General features: G+C 34.5%; 1 non-coding gene across 1 annotated transcript; it reads right to left on the bottom strand.

Moving 5' to 3' along the window:
• Positions 1-9,026: 9,026 nt before the first annotated feature.
• LOC145013765 (U6 spliceosomal RNA) lies at positions 9,027-9,129 on the bottom strand. The gene has a single exon (XR_013665284.1). It is a non-coding gene; the product is annotated as a U6 spliceosomal RNA (small nuclear RNA).
• Positions 9,130-25,670: the final 16,541 nt, after the last annotated feature.

Raw genomic sequence — 25,670 nt, forward strand, 5'->3', positions numbered from 1 at the left:
ACGGCCTAAGGACCATTTCCTTATGAGTGTATGGACGTAAACTCTATGTAGACTTGGTTTCTTTGATGTTTAAGGTCGTAAACACTTCAAGGAAGTGAACTAGACTAGTGTCCAAGGCCAAAGAAGGGACTAGGGTTCATTTAACCCCACGTATAAGGGTTTACGACCCAAAAACATCCCGTGGCCATAAACACCTTTGATCTTATGATTTCTTGGTGTTTTCTAAGTGTAAACAAGATCATTCAAGCTCACAACAATCTAGGGCAAGTGTACTTACAAGATAGAAGCTTGATTGGGTGTTTAAGGTCCAAGAACACTAGTGTGTGTTCTTGGTGTTTTGAAGAACACTTGAAGATCTAAGTGAAAACCAAGAATGAATGGATGAAATGATGTATAAAAACTACATGTTAGGTTATAACAACAAATCCAGTTAAGAAACAATTACGTTTTTGGAAGATCGGGAAAAGGGTGGGATGATACTTGAGAGAGAATGGTGTGAGTTCTTGAGGTGGGAAGTTGAAGAATGAGATAATGAAGAGTAAACTCATGCCTAAGGAATGAGTTTGCAGCTCTAAGGGAGTTCACGGCCCAAAACCCTTTTGTTTGGTCGTAAACACCTAACCAAGGTGTTGACTGTTTCATTGGTACCCTGATATCCTAGAAATTACTTCCTTTTATCCGTTCGTTTCAAGAATAAATATTAAAAATACTCAAATGGTCTTTAAACCGGCTAAAAATTAGCAGAAAAATATTTAACTTTTAATTTAAGTTCTTGACTGTAGGGTTTGTACTAATGAAAATTTCAGGTTGTCACACCTTCTCTTAAAAGTCCATCATAACAAATTGTCCTGATGATATGCAACCCAAATGGACCATGCTACTATCGGGTCGAATACATACCAATAATAGTTATGGGCTTAGACACATAATCCAACAATAGGTTGTACTCATATTTAGCTTAGTACCTAAGCCCTTCTGTAGCGTTTTCTAGAACCTTGAAGTAAATATACTATCTCTATTTGAGATGATAGATATCGACACTCCATGTAGTTGTACGATCTCTTTGATGTAGGTTCTTGTTATCTTCTCCATATTATCGGTCTCTTTGATCAGCAAGAAGTGGGTAGATTTGGTTAACCTGTTGATGATTACCCAAATGGTATCGTGGCCACCCCGCGTCTTGGGTAGTTTGGTTATGAAGTCCATAGAAATTTGCTCTCACTTCCACTAAGGTATTTAGGGTTGATGGAGTTGACTTGAGGGCTTCTGATGTTCTACTTTGATCTTGGCACAAGTCAAGCACTTGCCAACATACGTGGCAATTTCTGCTTTCATGTTTGGCTACCAATAGAGTGTTTTAAGATTCAAATACATATTATCTGAACCTAGGTGTATGGAGTATGGGGTCTTGTGTGCTTCGTTCATAATCATTTCTCTGAAGTCACCGAACTTCGGTGTCCAAATTCGGTTTATGAGGTAATGAATTCTGTCACTCTTGATTTCAAGATTCTTGTCCATCCCTCTAAGTGCTTCGCTTGCCATGTTTTCAGGTTTCAAGGCTTCCAATTGAGCTTCCTTGATTTGTGTTGACAGGTGTGAATGGATCGTCATGGTTAATGAGTTCACTCTTCAACCAGAGTACTCCGTACGACTAAGGGCATCTGCCACCACACTAGCCTTTCCCGGATGATAACGAATGTCACATCCGTAGTCGTTGAGTATCTCAACCCAATGTCTTTGCCTCATGTTGAGCTCCATCTGATCGAATATGTGTTCAAGACTCTTGTGGTCTGTGAAGATTGTGTACTTTGTATCGTATAGGTAGTGCCTCCAGATCTTCATAGCGAACACCACTGCTCCAAGTTCTAAGTCCTGAGTGGTGTAGTTGACCTCATGTGTTTTTAGTTGTTGTGAGGTGTACGCAATAACCTTTCCTCGCTGCATTAGCACACAACTCAGCCCTTGATTTCAAGCATCGCAATATACTACGAAGTCTTCCGTTCCCTCTATAAGGGATAAGATGGGTGCGCTGCACAGGGCTTGCTTTAAGGTCTAAAATGTGGTATCTTGTTTTTCTGACGATTTGTAGGCTACACCCTTCTGAGTCATGGAGGTAATAGATTTTGCAATGCTAGAGAAGATTTGTATCAACCTATGGTAATAGCCAGCAAGACCTAGGAATTGGCAAATCTCGGTTAGCGTTGTGGGCGCAGCCCAATTCTTGATAGCCTTGATCTTAGAAGGGTCTACCTGGATTCCCTCTTCGCTGATCACGTGCCCTAGGAGGCCCACCTTCCTAATCCAAAATTCTCATTTTGAGAACTTTGCATAAAACCTCTCGGCTCGTAATGTCTCTAAGACTTGTCTTAGGTGCTGACCATGTTCTTCTCTACTCTCTGAGTAGATGAGTATGTCATCTATGAACACAATCACAAATTTGTCCAGGAAAGAATGACATACCCGATTCATTAAGTCCATGAACACGGCAGGGGCGTTGGTTAGTCCGAACGACATCACTACAGATTCATAGTGATTGTATCATGTTCAGAAAGCCGTCTTGGGAATATCACTTTCTAGGACTCGTAGCTGGTGACATCCCGATCTCATATCGATCTTGAAAAAATAGTTTGCTCCTTGGAGTTGGTTGAACAGATCATATATTCGTGGTAGGGATACCGGTTCTTGATGATAAGTTTGTTGAGTTCTCGGTAGTCAATGTACATTCTGAATGATCCATCTTTCTTTTTCATGAATAGCACTGGTGCTCCCCAAGGTGAGAAGCTTGGTGGGATGAATCCTTTGCTGAGAAGTTCGTTCAGTTGACTGGATAGTTCTTGCATCTCTGTTGGGGCTAAGCGATACGTCGCTTTGGCCACAGGGGTGCCTAATGGAATTAAGTCGATTCTAAATTCAACTTGCCTTGCATGAGGTATTCCCGGAAGATCCTCAAGAAAGACATCGGGAAAGTCACAGATGTCAAGTACACTCTTGATGTCTTTTACTCATCGTTTCACATCCACAATATGTGCCAAGAACGTGTGGCATTTCTTGTGCAAATATTTTTAAGCCTTGATGCAAGAGATGATACGAAGAGGGGTGCTAGGTTTGTCGCCATAAATAATGAGGGGTTCGCCATTTGGTAGATTAAGGCAAATGGCCTTATCGTAACATAAAATGTCCGTACGATGAGAACTTTGCCAATCCATGCATATGATGACATCGAAACTTTTTATTGAGACTGGCATGAGGTTGATTGGAAAGGATTTATTGTTTAATGAGAGGGTATAGTTCAAGTATATTTCCTTAGCGCTTTATGTTTTGCCGTTAGCCATTTCTACTATAAAATTTTCACTTAATGATTAAGGCATTCGTTTGAGTAGTTTTTTAAGACTATGACTCACAAAGCTCCTCTCCGCTCCACTATCACATAACATGCATGCATATGAGTTATTGAGGAGAAATGTACACGTAACAACAGTGGGGTCTACAACGACTTCCTCCTGGCCCATTGCGAATACTCGGCCACTTCCTATAGTATTCCCATTGTTTGCTTTTGGGTGATCCCTTCGGAAGTGTCCCGTTACTCCACACTCATAACAAGTACGACCTACTCCAACATTTACGGGTGGAGCGGCTGGTTGAGTTAGTTCCTTGCCGAAGCGAATAGTGTGTTCCTTCCGGTTGCACTTGGTGAATGCATCTCACGACAGGGTCTGTGGTGATGAAAGTTACACCTATTGCACTTCGGCAGGTTACTGATGTATGGCTTTATTGGTGTGGGGCTCGTAGGGATAGTAACAGTACGAGTTGTCACTATCTTTTGTCTCTTGGGGTTCTCTTGCGAGGCTTGCCCCTTTCTTTTGTTCTAGGGTTTCCTTCGGTCCTCTACCTCCTTCGGTGGGTCAGCAGCAACTATGATCGTACCCTATTTAACCTCATGATTAATTAGTCATTGTGCTAGGGGCTTCGCACTGTTGAATGTGACTGGGTTGGAAGCCAAAACATTCCCTTGAATCTAGGGTGACAACCCCCAGATGGGAATTTCGTCCCTCAGGAAGTATTCTTTTAACAGTAGGACCTTCAAGTCCTCCCAGCTCATGGCGTTGGTGACTGGAAGGGATATGGATTTCACATGGCCCTTCCACCATGTGAGGGCTCAATATGTGAAGGTACAAGAAACAAACTTGACCTTGTTTGTTTCTTGGCATGAATAGATTTCAAATGACTCACGGATTCTCAATTAAGTCACGTATTAGAATGAATATGTGAAACAAAATTCGAGCAAAAGTTCGATTGGAGAAAGCTGATTTCTTGGGATTCTCGGGAATCTCGGGAGCGCAAATCTTCCTTCATAATTTGGATATGAAAATTGGGGATTCGGGATGGCATCGAGGGGTTAAACGCAGAGCATAAGCACGAGAAAGGGAAGAAGTGAGCAACTAAACCCGGAACACCCTTGAGTTCTATTTATAGGCCAACTTTTTGGGTCTCATGTTGTAGGTATTGAGTTTCTCACGTTGTGAGGTCGATCCATATCCTCTTACATGGACAAGATGTCTGTTGCGGGCCCTAGAACGCATCAATCATAGGCTCACGTCGTGATCTATCTGACATCTTCGATTTTTGTGTCTCGAACTTCAGAATTCCATATCTCTCGCATACAAGCTCCGATTTTTACAGTCTTTATATGCATGCATAGGTGAGATTATGCTCTATAACTCTCGTTTAGACTTCATTGGCTAATTTTAACTTTATTTTTAATATTACATTTTTAACAGATCGGGATAGGAAAATCCGTTAAAAATCCATAAATTCTTCATCTGATGTCCGTTTTCATCTATCTTTTTACCGTTGTACTACTATTGTTGAGATCTTCGATTCTCAATTAGGTTGTGTTTGCTAAAATTCGTTTGATCTCTATTTCGAGTTTTAAGTTATCTACTGCTATGATTGAAACTTCGAAAAATCATAACTTCCTCATACGAAGTCATATTTTGGAATTCTTTTTGTGTAAGCTTATGGTTTATTGATATCTACAACTTTCATTTACATGCCTAAGGTTAAAAAGTGTTTTGTTGAAATTTCTTGTTTTGTGTTTAACAATGTTTTACCGGATTTGCTACGGATCTTAAATTGGTCATAACTCATTCGTTATAACTCGGATTTTTGTGTTCTTTATACTTTTGGAACCCTTATTACGACATCTACCACTTAGTACACTAAACTGAGATTTTTGAACATTTCTTTTTTGATGTTATTTTTTTTATTAATTCACAAAGGGATTACCATATTTGACTTTTAGTCATTACATTGACCTGAAATATCGGGTTGTTACCTATTACAAAAGCAAACATGTTCATTTTTCAAACCTGGACTTTCAATGAAGTGGCAAAAAGACTCACTTTTGAAATGGGGATAAAATATTTTAAGAATGCAAAATTTTCGTTTCGCATCCCTACAGTTTCAATGAATTGGCAAAAATTTACCTAGTTTCGACATTGGAGTAATATTATATGACACAGGAAGATTTTCCACATCAGCCCCTTAAGCTTTGTTTTTCATCCCTCAAGTTTCAACGAATTGGCATAAATTACCAAGATTTGACATTGGGGAAATTTTCTATGACAAGGGAAGATTTTTCGTATTAGCCCTGAAGCTTATGCGAAGTGACACTTAATGCTCGGTTTCACAATTAGGGTAAAGTTTCACATTGGAAGCTGTTTTGGCACAATACGTCCCGGTAAAATTTGCAAAGTTGACACTTTATACCCATTTTTTGTATTTCTTGCAACATTCACCCATAAGTCAAAAAATTTCACAAAATTTGGAAAATTTTCTTGAATTTTTGTGATTGTTTTTCTTGCAAGATTTTGACGGTTTCGTTTTTGGTACACATCAAAGGGGATATTTATCAAGTTTATTCCTCGACTGCTTGTCATCCTTCATGGGTTTTATAATCACTTGTTGATTATAAAAAGGGGGAGAATGTGGAAATGGGTATTCAAAGACTCTCAAGTACTCATTACGGATTTGAAGACCGGTATTACTTCAACGGGGAGTTGGTCTTGATCACACGAACTTGTTTAGAAACTGAAGCATGTACATTGAATCCTAACTTTATGTGGGAGAATATTAGGGTGCAAAGTTCTCCTTAGATGTGGCTTACCCTTTTGTGATGTGTAATGAGTTTAGCCTTTCCTATAAATAGGAAGTGAGTAGCTCCCATTTAGTTAAGAAATTTTAAGACACATTTATGAGAGTTATTTTAATGAGAGAAATAAAAAAATCCACTTTTACTCTTACTATTCTAATGGAGCTTAAATGATTTTATTTACTCCTTGTGTTTTTGATGCTTGCATGATTCACTAGATCGTTTCAATTCCGCACTTGTCATCATAATCTAGATCACTACAGTAGCATTTAAGAAAATACTACTGAGATTTTTAATCCATTTCTAGAATTTCCCTTTATAATATTTATATAATATATTTTAGTTTCCCTTTTATGTAATTTTATGAATATCAAAAGCTACTAGTTATTTTTTTCAAATACTTATATAACAAATAAAATCTACATTTTCTAGTTACCAAATATTAACATTCAGTTTTTATTTACCAATTACTGACTACTTTTGTCAAATACATCCTTAGTAAAAGGTAAACACTTGTCAAACTTTATTAAGGTTTACTTAAAAAAAACCCATAAAGTTATTGTAAAATAGGTCACATCATAAATTCATATTAGTGATGAACAAATTGCATATAAGACAAATTTTTGATGTATAAAATTTCACAAATTAATATTATTGAACTATGAAAAAAATACATTACCTACTTTTTGCTTCATGGAGATGCATATGCGGTTTTGCTTACTATATTCTAGTTACACAAAAGGAAAGTACTATTATTCATAATTTTATCATTTTGTGCACGGTTTCAGGCACAGTGTGGGGGGGGGGGGGGGGGGGGGGGTTATGGAAATCTAGGAACCACACCTGCAAACATGGCAATATATAAAAGTTAAAGGGAGTTGTTGTTCAAATTCGAGAGTGTAAAATTTTAATTTTACAAAGTAAAGGGGTTGGAAAGTTTTGTTTTACAATGTAAGGGTGGAAAGTGTCATTCTAAAGGGGGGAAATTGCCAATATAGGAAAGTATAATGATGAAATTTGCCAATATAAGAGACTATTATGGCCAAACAATGAAAAAAAATGGATTTATAGGCAATACCTGAAATAAAAAACTTTAGTGACAAAATTGTGAAAACACAAAACCATACTATTCATAATGGGTAGCTTTTTAGGGGACCAAACTCGCTAATATATGAAAATCTAGGGACCAAACCTTCAAACATAGCAATATACAAAAGTTTAAGAGGTGGAAATATTCTTCATGTTTGAGGGAGTAAAAGTGATAGTTTTACAAAGTAAAAGGGGTTGGAAAGTGTCGTTTTACAAAGTAAGGGGGGGAAAGTGTCATTATAGAAAATAAGGGTGGGGGGATTGCCAAAGCATGAAATAAAAGACTAGATTTGTTTATGTGGCCAAATTGTGAAAAAGAAAAATGTATACAATTCATAAGGGGTTGCTTTGGGATTTGGGGGGGGGGGGGGGGGGGGGACGAAAGTTGCTAACATACGAAAGTCTAGAGACCAAACCTTCAAACATATCCATACACATAATTTGAAGGGGTGGAAAATGTTTTTTTAGTTTGAGGGGGTAAAAGTGATATTTTTTCAAAGAAAATGGGTGTAAAGTGACATTCTACAAAGTAAGTGGGTGGAAAGTGTCATTCTACAAATTAAGAGGAAGAAATTGCCATGTATGAAATTTTAGAGACTAAATATGTCAAAACATAATAGACTTTTGTGGCCAAATTTGTGGCCAAATTGTGAAATAGAAAAGTAGATTTAAAGCAAAGTGTAAAATAATAAGTTTTTATGACCAAATTATGGAAATACAAAACTATATTATTCATAAGGGAGTTGTTTTTATTATATATAATAATGTCGTCCATTTTAACATGTTAAAGCAATAATAATAAAATAATTGTTAAAATCGAATTGCTGTAATAAAATATTTTGTTTCACAAAATGGTTAAAATACAAAAAGTGACATTTCATTCAATTTTTCCTTTAAGTTTACATATAAGTAATACTTTAGATTTATACACCATCCATACTCCACCTTAAAAACTAGGGATAATGATTTAGGAGGGTAATAAGGTTTTCAATTTATCCTTATTAGGTCACTAAGGTTTTTTTTTTTTTTTTTTTTTTTTTTTTTTTTTTTACGTATTAGACCAATATGGTTGTTATTACCGTTTAGAAATAATCCATTTACCGGTTTTAACGGGTAAAAAGGACTATTTCTAAACGGTAATAACAACCATATTGGTCTAATACGCACAAAAAAACCTTAGTGACCTAACACGTACAAACTGAAAACCTTATTACCCTCCTAAGTCATTAACTCTAATTATTTAGAAAACATGCTTACTAATCAATGTGACTGATTTGTTTAACTGAAAATAATTGCTTCCATTTAAACTTATCTCACAACCCTTCCAGAACTTCTAAGTCCAGAAACTCATATGATTAATGATCTTCATTACATAAATATGCAACATTTTATCAATAACTTCTTTTTTGTGATTTAAATGTTTATATGAACACATCCATATGTACAAAAACAAAATCTCACTTTGATACCTCCCATCAATGTTTACATTTGATAACGAATGGAAATGTAAAACCAATAAGGACTTGTATAGGATATCAATTATCAATTATTTTATAAAAGTAAAACCACAATATGAACTAAAAAACTGAAGTTGCAAAATGAATAAAAAAAATCAGCACATAAACAAATACATACATACTATATACAACACATAAAAGGAAGTTTATAAAGCATGAAACTTAATGACAGGAAAAGTAAAAAACTTAAAGGAGACTTTATAGAAAGAAATATCACCCTTACTTGCCATAAACGGTTGAAGACATCAACAAGAAGATCAATCTGACCATAGAATCCACATGTTGTCTCGATTTTTGTGTGTCATCCTTGCGCAGGGGCCGTGTTAATCTTCTCTGTATCATTCCAATTTTATCGGATGTCCCCAAAGGGACGACCATAGATGAAGAGCTTCGCCATATAGAAGAGTAGCAGGTTATATGGGATGATGCGAGTTCTAAACGAAATAGTTTACTGTTGATGGTTATATATTCTCAATGTCTTTAAAATTAGGGTTAATGATTTAGGAGGGTAATAAGGTTTCCAGCTTGTCCGTATTAGGTCACAAAGGTTTTTTTGTGCGTATTAGACCAATATGGTTGTTATTACCGTTTAGAAATAGTCCTTTTTACCCGTTAAAACCGGTAAAAGGACTATTTCTAAACGGTAATAACAACCATATTGGTCTAATACGTACAAAAAAAACCTTAGTGACCTAATACGGACAAACTGAAAACCTTATTACCCTCCTAAGTCATTATCCCTAAAAACTATGACACATATGATAAAAATATATGATTCAACTGGTGATCAACACAACTAACCGTTGATAATCTTTGGCAACCGTTGTGCACACGGGAGGGGGAGGAAGTTCCACATTAGATTTGATTTCTTGTTATCGGCGATGAACATAGGTTGTTTAGATTAGGTCCTTTTCGTTATTCTATTTGATTTATTTTGTAGTGTTATGGGATTAGATTGGTTTTTTCGGAAGATTGAGACGTGTCAATGAAATTGTGATCATGATTTATGGTGAAGCATTGACTATTGTAGATTGGCACAAAAGATTCTATCAAATATCTAGAAATGTTTATGATAGATCGAGTCATAAATCGTTTTACGAGATTTCAAATATGCATGTAAATAATTGTATATATATCATGAACATTCCATCGTCAACTGGAAACTCAGTGTTATGCGATGAATGTGTAAAGTGTGGTAAGGTTATTGATTTCTTAATTGCGATAAAGGAATAAACAATGGGAAAGAGTTTCATATTCATTCGTTTTGTTAGGTTGGAGAATGATTAAAATCTGATAAACAATCAATGTTCTCTTTCGATCAACAACTTAAGGCTTTTACAATGTTTTCTTGGTTTGATATGCAAGAGATTGGCGTTGTTAGTAAGGTGGATGTGGAAAAAAGAAACCAACTACGCATGATGTATTAATCTTAACGCTAGCGGTGTATCGTATGTCAATATGGTTATATTGAATAAAAGTTACTACTAAGAACCGAAAAAACAATGAGTATGATTCCAATCATGTTGTAATCAAAGTAGATTCCGGAGACCATAGGGTTGAAGAAAAAGATCAAATCTTGTATCATTATTAGAAATGTTGCAAAAAATTATTGGTTATTCGAAAATACTTCAAATTTGTTTCATTACGTTCGATTAATGTGCGTCACTTCTAGTTCGAACATACACGAACATCCAGGATTTTTTTTATTAAAAAACTTAAAATGAAAAAGATTTTTTTTATCTCCATAATATGAAAGCTTTTGCAAATTGTTTATTTTTTTATTTTTGTAAAAAATATTTATTTATAATTTGTTGAAAAGTTGCATGATCCACCAAGTCATTAAAAAGGTTGAAAGCAAGATCTTGTTAACTAACAGTCTTTAAAAAAAAAATCTTTTCCAATAATTTTTCAATTTTTCTGAGTATTTTGAAATGAAAAAGGTTTTAAAATTTTATATTATAGATGCTTTTATTCGGGTTCCACACAAATATTGTCCTTTGATCACAAAAAGTACAATTATTTACCTATGACAACTTTATTTTAAAAAATACGACTTTGAGAAAATATGTGAAAAATAAACTATACAAATCAGATCTTCTACTATTTGAGAAATTAAATATTTTTTTCTTTTTCTTCTTAATATCTTCCTATCTATTTGAAATGATCATAAGTGTTCTAAAATACAATTAATTTTATCAAAATATGACATTTATCACTATTTTATAGAGAAAATGATAAAATTAGCCAAATACACTAATTACCTTACAAATTTAGTTAAAAAAATCGACATTGCAAAATTAGACAATGATTTCCCTGATGGAATAGCCCCATCTGCGATTTTGGCTTTCCATTTGCGAATGTACAAGTGCTAAAAGCGCAGTTGTGCTTTAGGCACTTGTACATTCGCAGTTGAAAAGTCCATCTGCGATTTTCATTATTTATCTGCGATTTTACGCAGAAAATTCTATAAAAAGATTTTTTTTTTCTTCATTTTTTACTGTTCAATACAGAAAAACTCTCTCTGGGATTCCTTTTGATGACTTTTTAAAGAAACTGGAGGATTATTTCAACAATCCCGCAAATATGGTTAGATTTTAACTCTTTTTATGTTTTAATTAATATTTATTTATATTTTGTATGTATTTATTATTTTATTATTGATTGTATTAGTTAGTATAAAAAATGAAATTATATTGTTTGTGATAGGGTAATTTTATTGTATTTGATAGTTTTAATATTTGTTATTATAAACTTGAAGTTTAAATGCTATTTTTTTAGTGGTTGTATGAATGTATAAGTAGAGACTGCGTAGAGTGTGCATCGAGTAACTGTACATTTACTAAAATTGTTAGAATATGCTCAATTTCTTTAAGTTATTAGGTAAATAAATTGTTACAATATTGTTTACAATATGTTTTGGTTAGTGGCTTAAGTTGGTATATTGATATAGCATGGTTAGAATATGTTATTTGTCGTTTGTATAATTGTTGTATAACTTAAAATATTGTATATTCTTATCATGTAATTGTTTTTATAAATTGAAAAATGGTTAAATTACAGTATGTGTACAATAGTCGTTTGTATATATATTTGTCGTATAAGTTGAAAATTTGTTTATATTTGTTGGTGAAGTATAAAATTTTTTATAGTATGATTAGAAAATTTTATAATATGTATACAATAGTCGTTTTAATAGACAATATTGTATAGTATGTTTAGAAAATGTTTTTTTATATAATACGAAAGTTAAAAATTGTTTGTATATTTGTCGTATAACTTGGAAAATTGTTAATTTAATTGTCATTTTAGTTGAAAAATTGTTTGTTTATATGGTTAGAAAATGTTATTTTATATAATTAGAAGGATAAAAATTGTTTGTATATTTGTCGTATAACTTGGAAAATTGTTTATATATTTGTCGCTTAAATTGAAATTTTGTTATAGTAAGCGTATGTTATTGTTTTTTAGCGTAAATATATAAATTATTTATTACATATTTGTATTTGCATTGTTATTATTGTTTATGTTATTATTGCACTTAATAATCATATATTTTAAAATGAAATATTTATTTTTAGTTGTCTAATATGTTATTATGCTCTGTGCAGCATGATTATAATAATTTCAATGTGAAAGCAATTGTAAAATGCTTATATTTTAGAGTAAGCGATACGAAAATGGTATATGGGCCGGAAGAGTTTTTGTTTGATAATCGGCTTCAATTTTGGGGAGTATCCAAAAAACATCGGAAAAAAAAGTGTCAGAAAAAATAGTTACTAGTAAAAAAAGATGTGTATTTCGTAAGCGGCTATTTCCGAACTATACAACTAGTTTGGTGAAAATCGGCGACCTGAAATTTTTTATTTTAAATCAACAATTCCTAGAAGTTGACGACGCCGATGCAGTTAGAGTATGTTTGATATACATTTTGTACAAATGTTTTTTGGGAAAAGAAATAAATGATCGGGTACCACAAGATTGGTTTTTTTTTTTTTTTTTTTTTTTTTTTTTTTTTTTTTTCTGAGAATTTGGATGTCTTTAACAGATATTTTTTGTTTACTTTGAAAGTTTTATATTATTAATGTTAATTTATATTATAACTAAATTTTTTTCTTTTGTTAGTTTCGATTGGGGTAGTTATCTTTGGGATTTTACGTATGATGACCTTGAGGATACATGGAATAAGATAAATAAATATTTATCATTTCCTGAGCGTCGTCAAACTTTGAAATAATTCGTCTCAGGATTTACGGCTCCAATTAGGGTATAAAAATTTACTTATATTTAAATGGTTTTATTGTTATGTTTGTTATTTTAACTTTAACTTTTATTACTATAATTATAAAAATTGAAGATATGGATATATATGAGATGCTTCCAGTTTTTCGTGCATGTAGATTTGTATTGAGAAAAAATAGAGACATGCCTCGGATAAAACGATGGAGTGAGACAAAAAAATTCAAATGGGTTGATGTGAACAAGATTTTTTCAAAGATATAGGTTTATAAATATTTTTTTATTATTAACAAACTTCATTATTATACTTTTATATGCATTTTTAATATGTTAATTTTTTTAGGAGGGACAACCACCAAGACAAAACATGTTACCGAGTGATGGTGAGATGACATTTTGTTATTATATGTCATTTCAAGAGTAAGTATATGGTGATCGGAAATCAGTTTCATCCCCAGTATGGGAACATTTTAGGAGACAGGACGAATATTCGTCTAGTATGTCGTCTAGTGGTCGCTCTCATGGTAGAGGTAGGGGCAGTGGGAAACACAACCTAGAGAAGGTGTTGAAACGATTACATGCACTGGAGCAGCATGTGATTACGAACCAAGAACCTAGAGAGGTTTTTGTTGAAGAAGTGAATAATGAAGATTTATGGAATAACATTAGTTTTGAGGAGCCTGCAGTATTCCAAACAAAATTTGATGAACGAGTTAGTTACACGCTACATTATTTATTTTATTTTGTTAACATATATGAATATTTGTTTTCATATTTTATATTTGAAAATGTAGGTTGTACAAGATGAAGTGATCAATAAAAATAATACAACTGAAAATATTTTTGGTGATATTGAAGACGACAAGGTTGTTATAAATATTACATTTACGATTTTAATAATTAATTTTTAATGTGTCTTTCGTTAATAAGTATAATGTGTTATATTTAATGTAGGAGTTAGAGGAGAGGAATGACAATGCGGGGAACAAATTTGATGATGATGTGTTTGATGTAAATGATTATAATGAAGCTAAAGAGGTTCCTATACTTACATTTATTTTAATTTTATTTTTAGTAGATTGAAATATTTTTTTAATTAGAGATTATTGCTTATTAAATTAGGTGTCGGATGAAGATGAAGTAATAATTACAGGAAATGTAGATTATTATGATGTTTATGGTGTTGATGGCAAAGAAGTTACACCCAATAAACCGAGGACTCAAAAACCATCACGGTATTTGTGCCCTCCTTACACCGAGGTATTCGTTTAATTTATAAACTTATATCGTAATAATATAATTTTTTGTTTATGTGAATTATCTGAAAGATAGAGCTTTAAATATTTGAATATTGTTTTTAGTTGCACATGACACCTAAGTAAAAAAGAAGAGCAAAAAAGAAGGTTGATATAAAATCAACAAGCCCCCTTCCTCCTCCAGCTTTTGCTGTTGTTCACGACTTCGCCGTGTTGCGCCTGCAACCTTACGTAGCAGGCGGTGAGGTTGTCATCCACAATTATTTATTTCATTCATAAGATGTCCAACATCGTTTGTTTAATTTTGTGTTAGAGATTTTTTGAGCGCCTTGTTTTGGCATACACACGACGGATGGTTGGTGTCATAGGAAAAATAATTTTTAATTTATTATTTGAAAAGTAATTTGTTTTTTAGTCAATAACAAAAGTATCATAATTTTGTGCAGTATATAACCATTTGGTATAAACTATTGATGGAGAGACGGTTTGATGGCGACCAACATACAATAATGCCTCCAGATTTTTTTGTTTGTCATGCTTTGGAAGAAGGGCAGGATTGGAGAGCGTTTATGGCTGGTATTGCTACGTACCTCAACTTCATGGTGGTTTGGTGGGATGTCGATACGGTAAACTTAATTGTTTATATTGAAAATATTATCGTTATTGTCGTTATGTTTTTGTATTGTGATACAAAAAACATAATTTTATTTTCTGATCCTTATACAGGTCCTATTGCTGATTTATTCCTCCCCTAATCACTAGTTATTTGGGGAACTACGATTGGTGTCAATGGAAGTCCATATTTATGATTGTCTCGGTAGAGCGGCTTATGAAAAATTTGACGGGTTTTGAGCATTCTAACACTTCCTAGGTGTACATGCAACCCTAATTAACCTTGGATCTATGTTTGTCTAAGATTCATGCAAAATTTATTTCCAAGGTTCATGTTCCTATCTAGCATACATGGGGAACATTTTAACTTAAATGATAGATAGAATAACATACCTTGTTGTTGATTTTGATTCCTTGAAACCTTGTGATCCTAGCACCCCAAGTGTAATGCCTCAAATGCTTCAAATAACACCAAATGATATGGAGTAAACTTGGAGAGAAAGCATAACACTCAAAAATCGGCTCTTGCCCTCAAGTATGCATGCATAGCTGATTTTGGGAGATGTCACATGGTTTATATAGTGTGTTGCATTAGGTAAAGCCTAATGTAACATGACTCTTCATTTCCATGATCCATGGATTAACTCCATAGAGCATCCTATGGGTGAAACCCAACTTGATAATCCATGGAGCCTCTTAGCCCACTATATAAGTTACGGATGATTTACATAATAAACCCATATATTTAATTAGTTATCTTTTGATCATTTAATTAATTCTTGATCAAACTAATTAAATAATATTATTAATATATTAGAACTTATAATATATTAATAAACCATAAGTGTTATTTCTCTCATTTAGTTTATCCAATGCATGGTGCCATGCAACCCAAATAGACCATGCCGGATCAGGTCAAGTACATACCTGAAATAGTTATGGAATTAGACACTTTATCCAACAGTCTCCCACTTGGATAAGTCTAATAACTATATCTGCAAGTATGACTTCAGGAACCGATCGACAATCATAGCTCTTTCAAGGTCTCTTGGAACTGAGAAGATGATGATACGTCATTTAAGATAACTGATCATATAATCCTCTATTCTAGATAACAGCCGGATAAATACATGGAACAATGTCTTTCTTATTTTCCAACAGTTTGTTTCCCAATTTCCGATTTGTTTGACAAAGAACTTAACTGAACACATCAACTTAGTTCTGACTGGGCCCGCTACATAGGTCAAAACAAAATCATCGAGGGGCCCAGATATCAAATTCTAATCCAAGAAGGAACAGATAAACTTCGACTCATATGTTTGTTCTACTACTTCTTAAATCATACACAAAAGCACGTTTTATAACATCGAGTTACCAATGCGTTTTCTTACAGTCAATGAATAACCAACTCATAGGCAACAAATCATATCTCTAGGTTTGAAGACTTATATGATGTTACCGTCTCACGATCACTCGAGATAGATTCAATGAAGTGATACCAGTGAGCGTGGGTTGATTTCAATACTCCTAACTTATGAGTACTCATGAAGTGTTGTTCTAAAACTTGACACCTACAACCAACTTTATGACAGTCTTAATTAATATCTATTTCCAACATATGACTGACTGTCGAAAATTTTTATAATATGTAAAACAAAACACAATATTCTGGAAGTCAAAACATGCAAAGGAAATTATAGTAAACGATTGACAGAAGATAGCAACACTTTACTCATAAATAAACACAACTTTTATTTATCATCAAATGTCAATTACAGTTTAAAAATTTCCAAAGTTATCTAACTACTAAAACTAATATCATCCTTTAGCCCTATGCTCCGAGCATGCTGAAGATGCTTAAACCGACTCAGTCCCTTCGTGAGGGGATCTGTTGGGTTCTCATCTGATGATACCCTTTTTCCCACGAGGATTCCTTCTTCTATGCATGTCTGATAAAGTGATATTTTATGTCGATGTGTCTGGATCTCCCGTGATCCCTTGGTTCTTTAGCTAAGGCAACAACACTTTCACTATCACATAAAATTTCCATATGCTACTTTATAGCTGGTACAACCTCAAGGTCTCTAATGAAGTTCTTCAGCCATATTGGCTCTTTTGTTGCCTCGCTTGCTGCTATATACTCTGATTGACAAGTAAAATTAGCCACTGTCTCCTGATTGGAAATCTTCCAAGTGATTGCTCCTCTGTTTAGGGTAAAGATCCAGCCCGACTGAGAGCGGAAATTATCCCTATCAGTTTAGAATCTGGCATCACTATACCCTACAACTCTCAAGTCATCACTCCCACCGAGGGTAAGGACCCAGTCCTTAGTCCTCCGTAGGTACTTGAGGATATTCTTGATGGGGTTTGAGCATTCTAACACTTCCTAAGTGTACATGCAACACTAATAACCTTGGATCTATGTTTGTCTAATTATCATGCAAAGTTGAATTCCAAGGTTATATTCCTATCTAGCATACATGAGGAACATTTTAACTTAAATGATAGATAGAATAACATACCTTGTTGTTGATTTTGATGCCTTGAAACCTTATGAGCCTAGCACCCCAAGTATGATGCCTCAAATGCTTCACACAACACCAAATGATATAGAGTAAACTTGGACAGAAAGCATAACACTCAAAAATTGGCTCTTGCCCTCAAGTATGCATGCATAGCCGATTTTGGTGGAGGAGATGGTTTAATATAATGTGACACATCTAGGGTTACACCATGTAAACCCTAATGTGTCATGGCTCTTCATTTCCATGATCCACGGGTTTGTAACTCCCATGGAGCATCCATGGAGCATCCTATGGGTTTAACCAAACTTGATAATCCATGGAGCCTCTTAGCCCACTATACAAGTTATGGATGATTTACATAATCAACCCATTTATTTAATTAGTTATCTTTTGATCACTTAATTAATTCTAAATTAATTCTTGATCAAACTAATTAAATAATACTATTAATATATTAGAACTTATAATATATTAATAAACCACAAGTGTTATTTCTCTCATTTATTCTATCCAATTGCATGGTGCCATGCAACCCAAATGGACCATGTCGGGTCGGGTCAAGTACATACCAGAAATAGTTATGGACTTACACACTTTATCCAACAATTATTTACCGCAATCCAGTGTGCCTTGTCAAGGTTCCCCTGATACCTACTAACCATGCTCAAAGCAAAGGCTACTTCAGGTCGAGTACACGCCATAGCATACACGATCGATCCTACAGCCGAAGCATAAGGTACTCAACTCATTTCTGCTATCTCAGCCTCAGTACTCGGGCTTTGAGTGTTACTCGATATGGCACTACACTGAATAGGTAACTCTACTTTATTGGAGTCCAGCATGCTGAATCTCTTCAGCACCTTATCTAAGTAGGTACTCTGACTAAGTCCAATTAGTCTTTTACTCTAGTCTCATAAGATCCTTATCCCTAGAATATAGGTAGCTTCTCTTAGTACCTTCGTAGAAAAACACTTCCCAATCCAGGACTTAACTTCATGCAGAGTTGGGATGTCATTTCCTATGAGTAATATGTCCTCCACATATAATACCAAAAAGCTAACTATAGTCCCACTAGCCTTGACATATACACAAGATTCATCTTCACTCCTAGAAAAGCCAAACTCTTTGATTTTCTTATAAAAGCAAAGATTCCATCTACGAGGTGCTTGCTTTAATCCATAAATGGATTTCTCAAAACTTACACACTCTATTAGGGTACTCTGTATTGACAAAACCCTCTGACTCATGTAAACATCCTCGGCCAACTTTTCATTAAGGAAATCGGTTTTGACATCCATTTGCCATATTTCATAGTCATGAAATGCAGCTATGGCTAACATAACCCTAATAGACTTAATCTTGGCTATTGGAGAAAAGATCTCATCATAATCAACTCCTGGAGTTTGAGAGAAGCCCTTTGCAACCAGTCGTGCCTTATAAGTGTGTACATTACCCTCCATGTTGGTCTTCTTCTTGAAGATCCATTTGCACCCTATAATCTTACGACCTGGTAGATTCTTAACCAAGTTCCAAACTTAATTGTCATACATGGACTGTATCTCGCTGTCCATTGCCTCTTTCCACTTGGCTGACTCAGGGCCTGCCATGGTTTCCGCATAACTGTTAGGTTCATCCGACCCTACTAGTGTCTCATCACTAATAAGTGTATCACCTTCTACAGTAATATGGAATCCATAGTAATGTACAGGTGCATTCCTAACTCTCGTGGAACGCCTCAGAGGTACAGACTCATCAATTGGCTCAACAGGAGTTTCCTCCTCATGTTGAGTGTTAGGGTTTGAAGTTCCTTCACCCCTTGACTCTTGAATTTCTTCAAGGTCACCTTGCCTCCCATTGTTTCCTTCGCTTATGAACTCTCTTTCTCGAAAGATAGCCCTCCTTGCTACAAAGATCACATTCTCACTAGGTCTATAGAAGAGGTAACCAAAGGATTTATGTGGGTAGCCGATGAAAATACACATCGCACTTCGAGGTTCGAGCTTATCATGAGTCTCGTGTCTCACGAAAGCATCGCAACCCCAGATCTTGATGGGGTCTAGTTTGGGTACTTTACCAGTCCACATCTCATGAGGAGTTTTGGAAACTTTATTTGTAAGGACTAGATTAAGGATATGGGCGGCAGTCTCTAAGGCATACCCCCAAAATGAGATTGGTAGCGAAGCTCGACTCATTATGGAACAAACCGTATCCAACAAGGTTCAATTACGCCTCTCAGCTACACCATTTAACTGTGGTGTCCAGGGAGGTGTCAATTCTTAGAGAATCCCACATTCCCTAAGATAGTCGGGAACTCTGAACTAAGATACTAACCACCTCGATCGGATCGAAGCATCTAAATGCTCCTACCCAATTGATTCTCGACTTCCTGTTTAAACTCTTTAAACCTTTCAAAAGTCTCTGACTTATGCTTGATTAAGTAGACATATCCATATCTACTGTAATCATCAGTAAAAGTCAAATAACAACGATTAGCATCCCTTATGGCATGTTTGAAGTGTCACACACATCCGTGTGTACGAGATCCAACAAAACTTCACCCCTCTCACAAGAACAGTGAAGGGAGACTTTGTCATTTTTCCAAGTAAGCACGATTCGCAACTATCATTTGACTTTAGGTCAAATGATTTTGGAGTTGGCCTATGTGTTTCTTGCTTATATGTCCAAGACGACAATGCTATAATGATGCTTTATCCAAGTTATTATCATTAACATAATCAATATACAATACATTATTTCCTAAGTTATCTACAACTCATACAGTTTCAAACACACCATCACAAGGTAATGCTTTAAAATAAAGAACATTATTAAAAAAGCATTAATCGAACCAACTTCATTATCAAATGAAAAGGTAAAACCTTGTTTATACAATGCATGAAAGGAAATAATATTTCTTGCCATTTCTGGCGAGTAACAACATTTATTAAAATCTAAACTAAACCCACTACTTAGCGATATAGTATAAACTCCAATTTTGGTGACAGGTAAAGCTTTCTTATTCCCCATGATCAAGTTTATTCTTCTATTGTCCACATTCTCACTTCTTCTTAGTCCCTGCAAATCAGAACATATATGAATACCGCAACCGGTATCAAGGACCCAAGAGTTAGAATAGGGTGACTTATTAGATAAGATAGTGTAAAAACCTGCATGGTTGAGTTTAACTTTCCCATCCTTCAAATCTTGCTGGTACTTTGGGCAGTTCCGCTTCCAATGAGACTTTTCATGGAAATAGAAGCATTCAGCCTCTTTTCGGTCAGCAGAAGGAGTGACAAAACCTTACTTGGTTCCATTTTAAGAGGAGCCTTCAGGGGTCTTACCCTTGGTACCCTTCGAGGGACTCTTCCACTTCTTACCCTTCCCTTTTCCCGATTGCCAAGACAGGGACGGAGTTAATAGGAGTAGGAATAACAACTGAATTGCCCTTAAGACCACTTTCCGCGGTCTTTAGGAGTCCTTGAAGTCTGCTAAGTGTGACCTCTTCCTTATTCATGTGATATCTCATGCGGAATTGATCATAGCACGAGGGTAAGGAGTGAAAATCTTTGCATTTTCTACATGTGGCCCGTGATGGGTTCACCATCCATCATCCGGGTTGTTATCATGGAGGAGATGATTTCATACCTCTCTTGTCGGGCACTTTGATGGTATCTTTCCATCAAGTCTTGATGAATTTCAAAAAGGTAGAAGTCCTCATAGGACTTTTGGAGTTCTGCTACCATGGTCGTCATCATGATGCATTCCACTTTAGTGGCATCCCTTTCATGTGCCCAAAAGTCAGCGATCTCCTGGGGAGTTGCAGTGGTCTCATCAATCTCTTTAAGCTCCTTATCGAGGACATATTCCTTATCCTCATAGCGGGTAATCATCCTGATGTTTCTGTTCCATTCGTTGAAGTTGGATCCATCAAAAGTGACTTTCTCACACAAATTCATAAGGGTAAAGGAGCCATTAGGATTAGACCCAGAAGCAGCATTGTTTCAAGACATCTGACTAAGAAGAAAGACAAGATTAGTTTAGATATTAATTTAGTCGTTTATAAAACACCAAAATGTATTATTAAGGCCAGGACCCAATCACAATATATTATACTTAGAAGAGGTATGACGTAATCTAAGTAATAACATATTTGAAAGGTAGGTGAATGACGATTCACCGATTTCCACCAAAAAACGAAATATTAATATATTAAGTTTTTAGTTTGGTCCTTAGAAATTCCGAGATTCTTTTGAGATTCAATGAACTTTTCAAAGGCATGTTTCAATCTGGAGTGTGCCCTCAAAGTTTTGTGACTGGGATACCGAGGATCACACAACGAGGTGTGAAGTAACCATGCAAATCACTTGGTACCCTCAATGTTTCTTACTCAATTGATGTGCCGGTTAACCACACGCGATCCACCGACCTATAATAAACTTTAAGTCACCCTTTACCTACATTGTTAAGTTCAAGTTAGTGTACCGGTTAACCATACACGCTCCACTAACGACTTAAACAAAGTGTAAAGTGTAATTTCATGGATTAGCACCTTATTCAAATTTTGCTAAAGTAACTAAGAGTGGTAATTTAATTAAAACATTTAGTTACTTTATAACTATCAATATACTTTTAATGAGAATATATTAGTCCTTGTCCTACCCGTTCGGCTAACGACCCTCCACCAATCAAGGAAGCGGTGGGTGAGAGTGGACACCCATTAAGTTGCCATTTTATAGGCAACAACCTTATACCCCCTTATAGACCGGCTTCGTGAATGAGGCGTACTAGCGGTAAGATGACTTGATCTTATATATATATATATATATATATATATATATATATATATATATATATATATATATATATATATATATATATATATATATATATATATATATATATATATATATATATATATATATATATATATATTAACTTATAATATTATAATGTATAAGGGTTGAATTTTAACTTTTAAAATTCTAAGGGTTGGAACTAAAGTTTTAATCATGAGTTTACTTGTTCGAAAACTTGAGGGCAAGTTTTGTAAACTTTCAAAACTTTTCATTTGTTATAACTTATGAATTAAGTGAGTATTAAAAAATTAATACTCTTCATTTTTATAACCCTTGTATTCTTTTAATGGTTTTTATTAAAGTGTGACATGTGGTTTTCCATAACTTCAGGACAAGTTATGGAATCCATTAAAACACATAATGATCATGAATTAAACTACCAAGTAGGTTACAAACAATTCCTATGTTCATCTAATCTTCATAAGTTCAAGAACATGAATGTGAACATTTCAAGAATCATGAATTACTCATAAAACTTGTAATTTTTGATAATTACCATTGTAAATGGATTAGCAAAAACATTACATCATCTAAAACAAGTTTTAAAACACCAAAATAGTTTAGGGTAATGTTTCTAGTCCATTTCCAGCAACAAAAGTTGAAAATCTGCTGTCAGGCCTCCTACTCATCGAGTGCATGAACCTACTCGACGAGTAGGATTAATTTACACTTGGACTCGTCGAGTTCCCCTGTGGACTTGGCGCGTCCACTGATCAAACAGCAAGCGATTTCGATTTTTAACACATTTTTGCACAAATAACAAACAAACAAGCCTAGGCTCTGATACCACTGATGGGTTTTGAGCATTCTAACACTTCCTAAGTGTACATGCAACCCTAATAAACCTTGGATCTATGTTTGTCTAAGATTCATGCAAAATTGATTTCTAAGGTTCGTGATCCTATCTAGCATACATGGGGAACATTTTAACTTAAATGGTAGATAGAATAACATACCTTGTTGTTGATTTTGATTCCTTGAAACCTTGTGAGCCTAGTACCCCAAGTGCGATGCCTAAAATGCTTCACACAACACCAAATGCTATGGAGTAAACTTAGAGAGAAAGTATAACACTCAAAAATGGGCTCTTTCCCTCAACTATGCATGCATAGCCGATTTTGGGAGATGTCAGATGGTTTATATAATGTGTTGCATTAGGTAAACCCTAAAGTAACATGACTCTTCATTTCCATGATCTATGGATTAACTCCATGGAGCATCCTATGGGTGAAACCCAACTTGATAATCCATGGAGCCTCGTAGCCCACTATATAAGTTATGGATTATTTACATAATCAACCCCTATATTTAATTATTTATCTTTTGATCACTTAATTAATTCTAAATTATTTCTTGATCAAACTAATTAAATAATATTATTAATATATTAGAACTTATAATATATATTATTAAACCATAAGTGTTATTTCTCTCAATTAGTTTATCCAATGCATGGTGCCATGCAACCCAAATGGACCGTGCCGAGTCGGGTCAAGTACATACCAGAAATAATTATGGACTTAGACACCTTATCCAACAAAATTCAAAAATGATGGAACCTTTACCAAATTTGAATCTCGGGTAGCAAATTATTTAGACAACATTAATTATTGGGCCCGGAGGAACATCCCATGGATTCCATTGTATATGCAATTCATTTATGAAGAAAATGTTCCCCAACAATGTAGTCATTTAGGAGATTGTAGTGTTTTTGTTTGTATGTTTACTGAACAATTAAATTTAGGTCAACCAATACGTAAACTTATTGACCCAAGGAACGTAGCTTTAGAGTTTCGCCAACGAATCACAAAAATTTATTGGGGGTCTTGTCTTGGTCCTATGTAGTTGGATTATATTTTTGTATATGTAAATTAATGTTGGATTTGATTACTAGTTTATTTTTAGTTTTAGCGTTGCAAGTACAAACGAGTACACCATTAGTCTATTTTTAGTTTTAACGTTACAAATACAAAAGTTTAAACATAACAACAATTACAATAAATTAATGAACTACTAATAACTTCTCAATACTTACAACATAACAACGACACCAACATTTGTTTTAACGTTACAAGTACATTGTTCTAAATATAACAACAAATATAACAATTTATTGACCTAGCAACTTCAAAACTATCAAAACAATATTAAAAAGCTTACAACTTGTAAACAAGAACTGCCAAGAACAACAACCAACTACAAACCAACACAATCTTTAACTTCTTATTTTTTGGTTGAAAGAGCTTATTAGAGTTAGCTACTTTAGCTATTACAATAGATGATTGGTCCTTCTGTTCGTCAACCCAACTGATAAACCTGCATTTTGGTCCCTGTAAATTTAAACATTGACAGTAAGAATTGTTGTCATGTAAACATGAGGGTGTAAACATGAATGACATTAAGAACATGATACCAAGTATGGGCAATCGTAAAACAATCTTCCTGGTTTTTTAGCTGTACCCGAAATCCTAACGATACGTTCACCTCCGCAATTACAGTATGTCATTAGCCTTATTTTTTCTATTAAATAGGAGTTACTTTCTCAGATAAATTTCTTTACACCCATTTATAGAAGAAATTGTATTACAGACAATTATGTTTCACTATGAAATGAACTTGTTTGACTATGAATTCAAAAATCTTGAACTATGAACTACAGACAAGGATATTGTCTTGTCTTGTCTTGTCTTGTCGATCAATGATGTTTGACTATGAAATGAATTGGTTTGTCTTTGAATTCAAAAAGTTGAACTATGAACTGCAGACAAGTACATTGTCTCGTATTGTCTTGTCGATCACTTATGTTTGACTATGAAATGAAGTGATTTGACTATGAAATCAAAAGCTGCAGACAAGTACATTGTCTTGTCTTGTCGGTCAGTGATTTTTTACTATGAAATGAACTGGTTTGACTACGAATTCAACAAGTTTAACTATGAAGTATGAACTGTAGAGAAATTCTAATTTTAATATAATTATAATTCGATTTGTGTGATGATTGTAAAATACTTTCATAGGTTGTGAAAATAAGTACTAACACCGAAAGAAGCTTTACTCAGCTACCAATATTCTTGCATAATCTTCAAAGAAGAAATCCGAATACCTTCACAGCCATTAAGAAAACGGATACCAACCGCTTTCAATTCTGTTTTGTGGCTTTAGGTTGCGTGATATAACATATTTGTTTTATTGAGTTATATAATAATTCATGCTAATGTATCTCGTTTACTCTTTACTTATCACTAATATGTGTTTGTTTTTTATACAGATTCGTACCTTCCTTAGGTGCATGATACCGTTAATATATGTGGGTTATTTACCCCTAATTAGCAACTATCTGACAACAATGTACTTCACATTGGCTTTGGATGGAAACCTTGAACCCCTACTCTTAGCAATTGGTTTGGGGATCTTAGAGTGTGAAGAAT

This window comes from Lactuca saligna, chromosome 8, assembly GCF_052625555.1.
Source record: "Lactuca saligna cultivar CGN05327 chromosome 8, ASM5262555v1, whole genome shotgun sequence".
Lineage (NCBI taxonomy): Eukaryota > Viridiplantae > Streptophyta > Magnoliopsida > Asterales > Asteraceae > Lactuca > Lactuca saligna.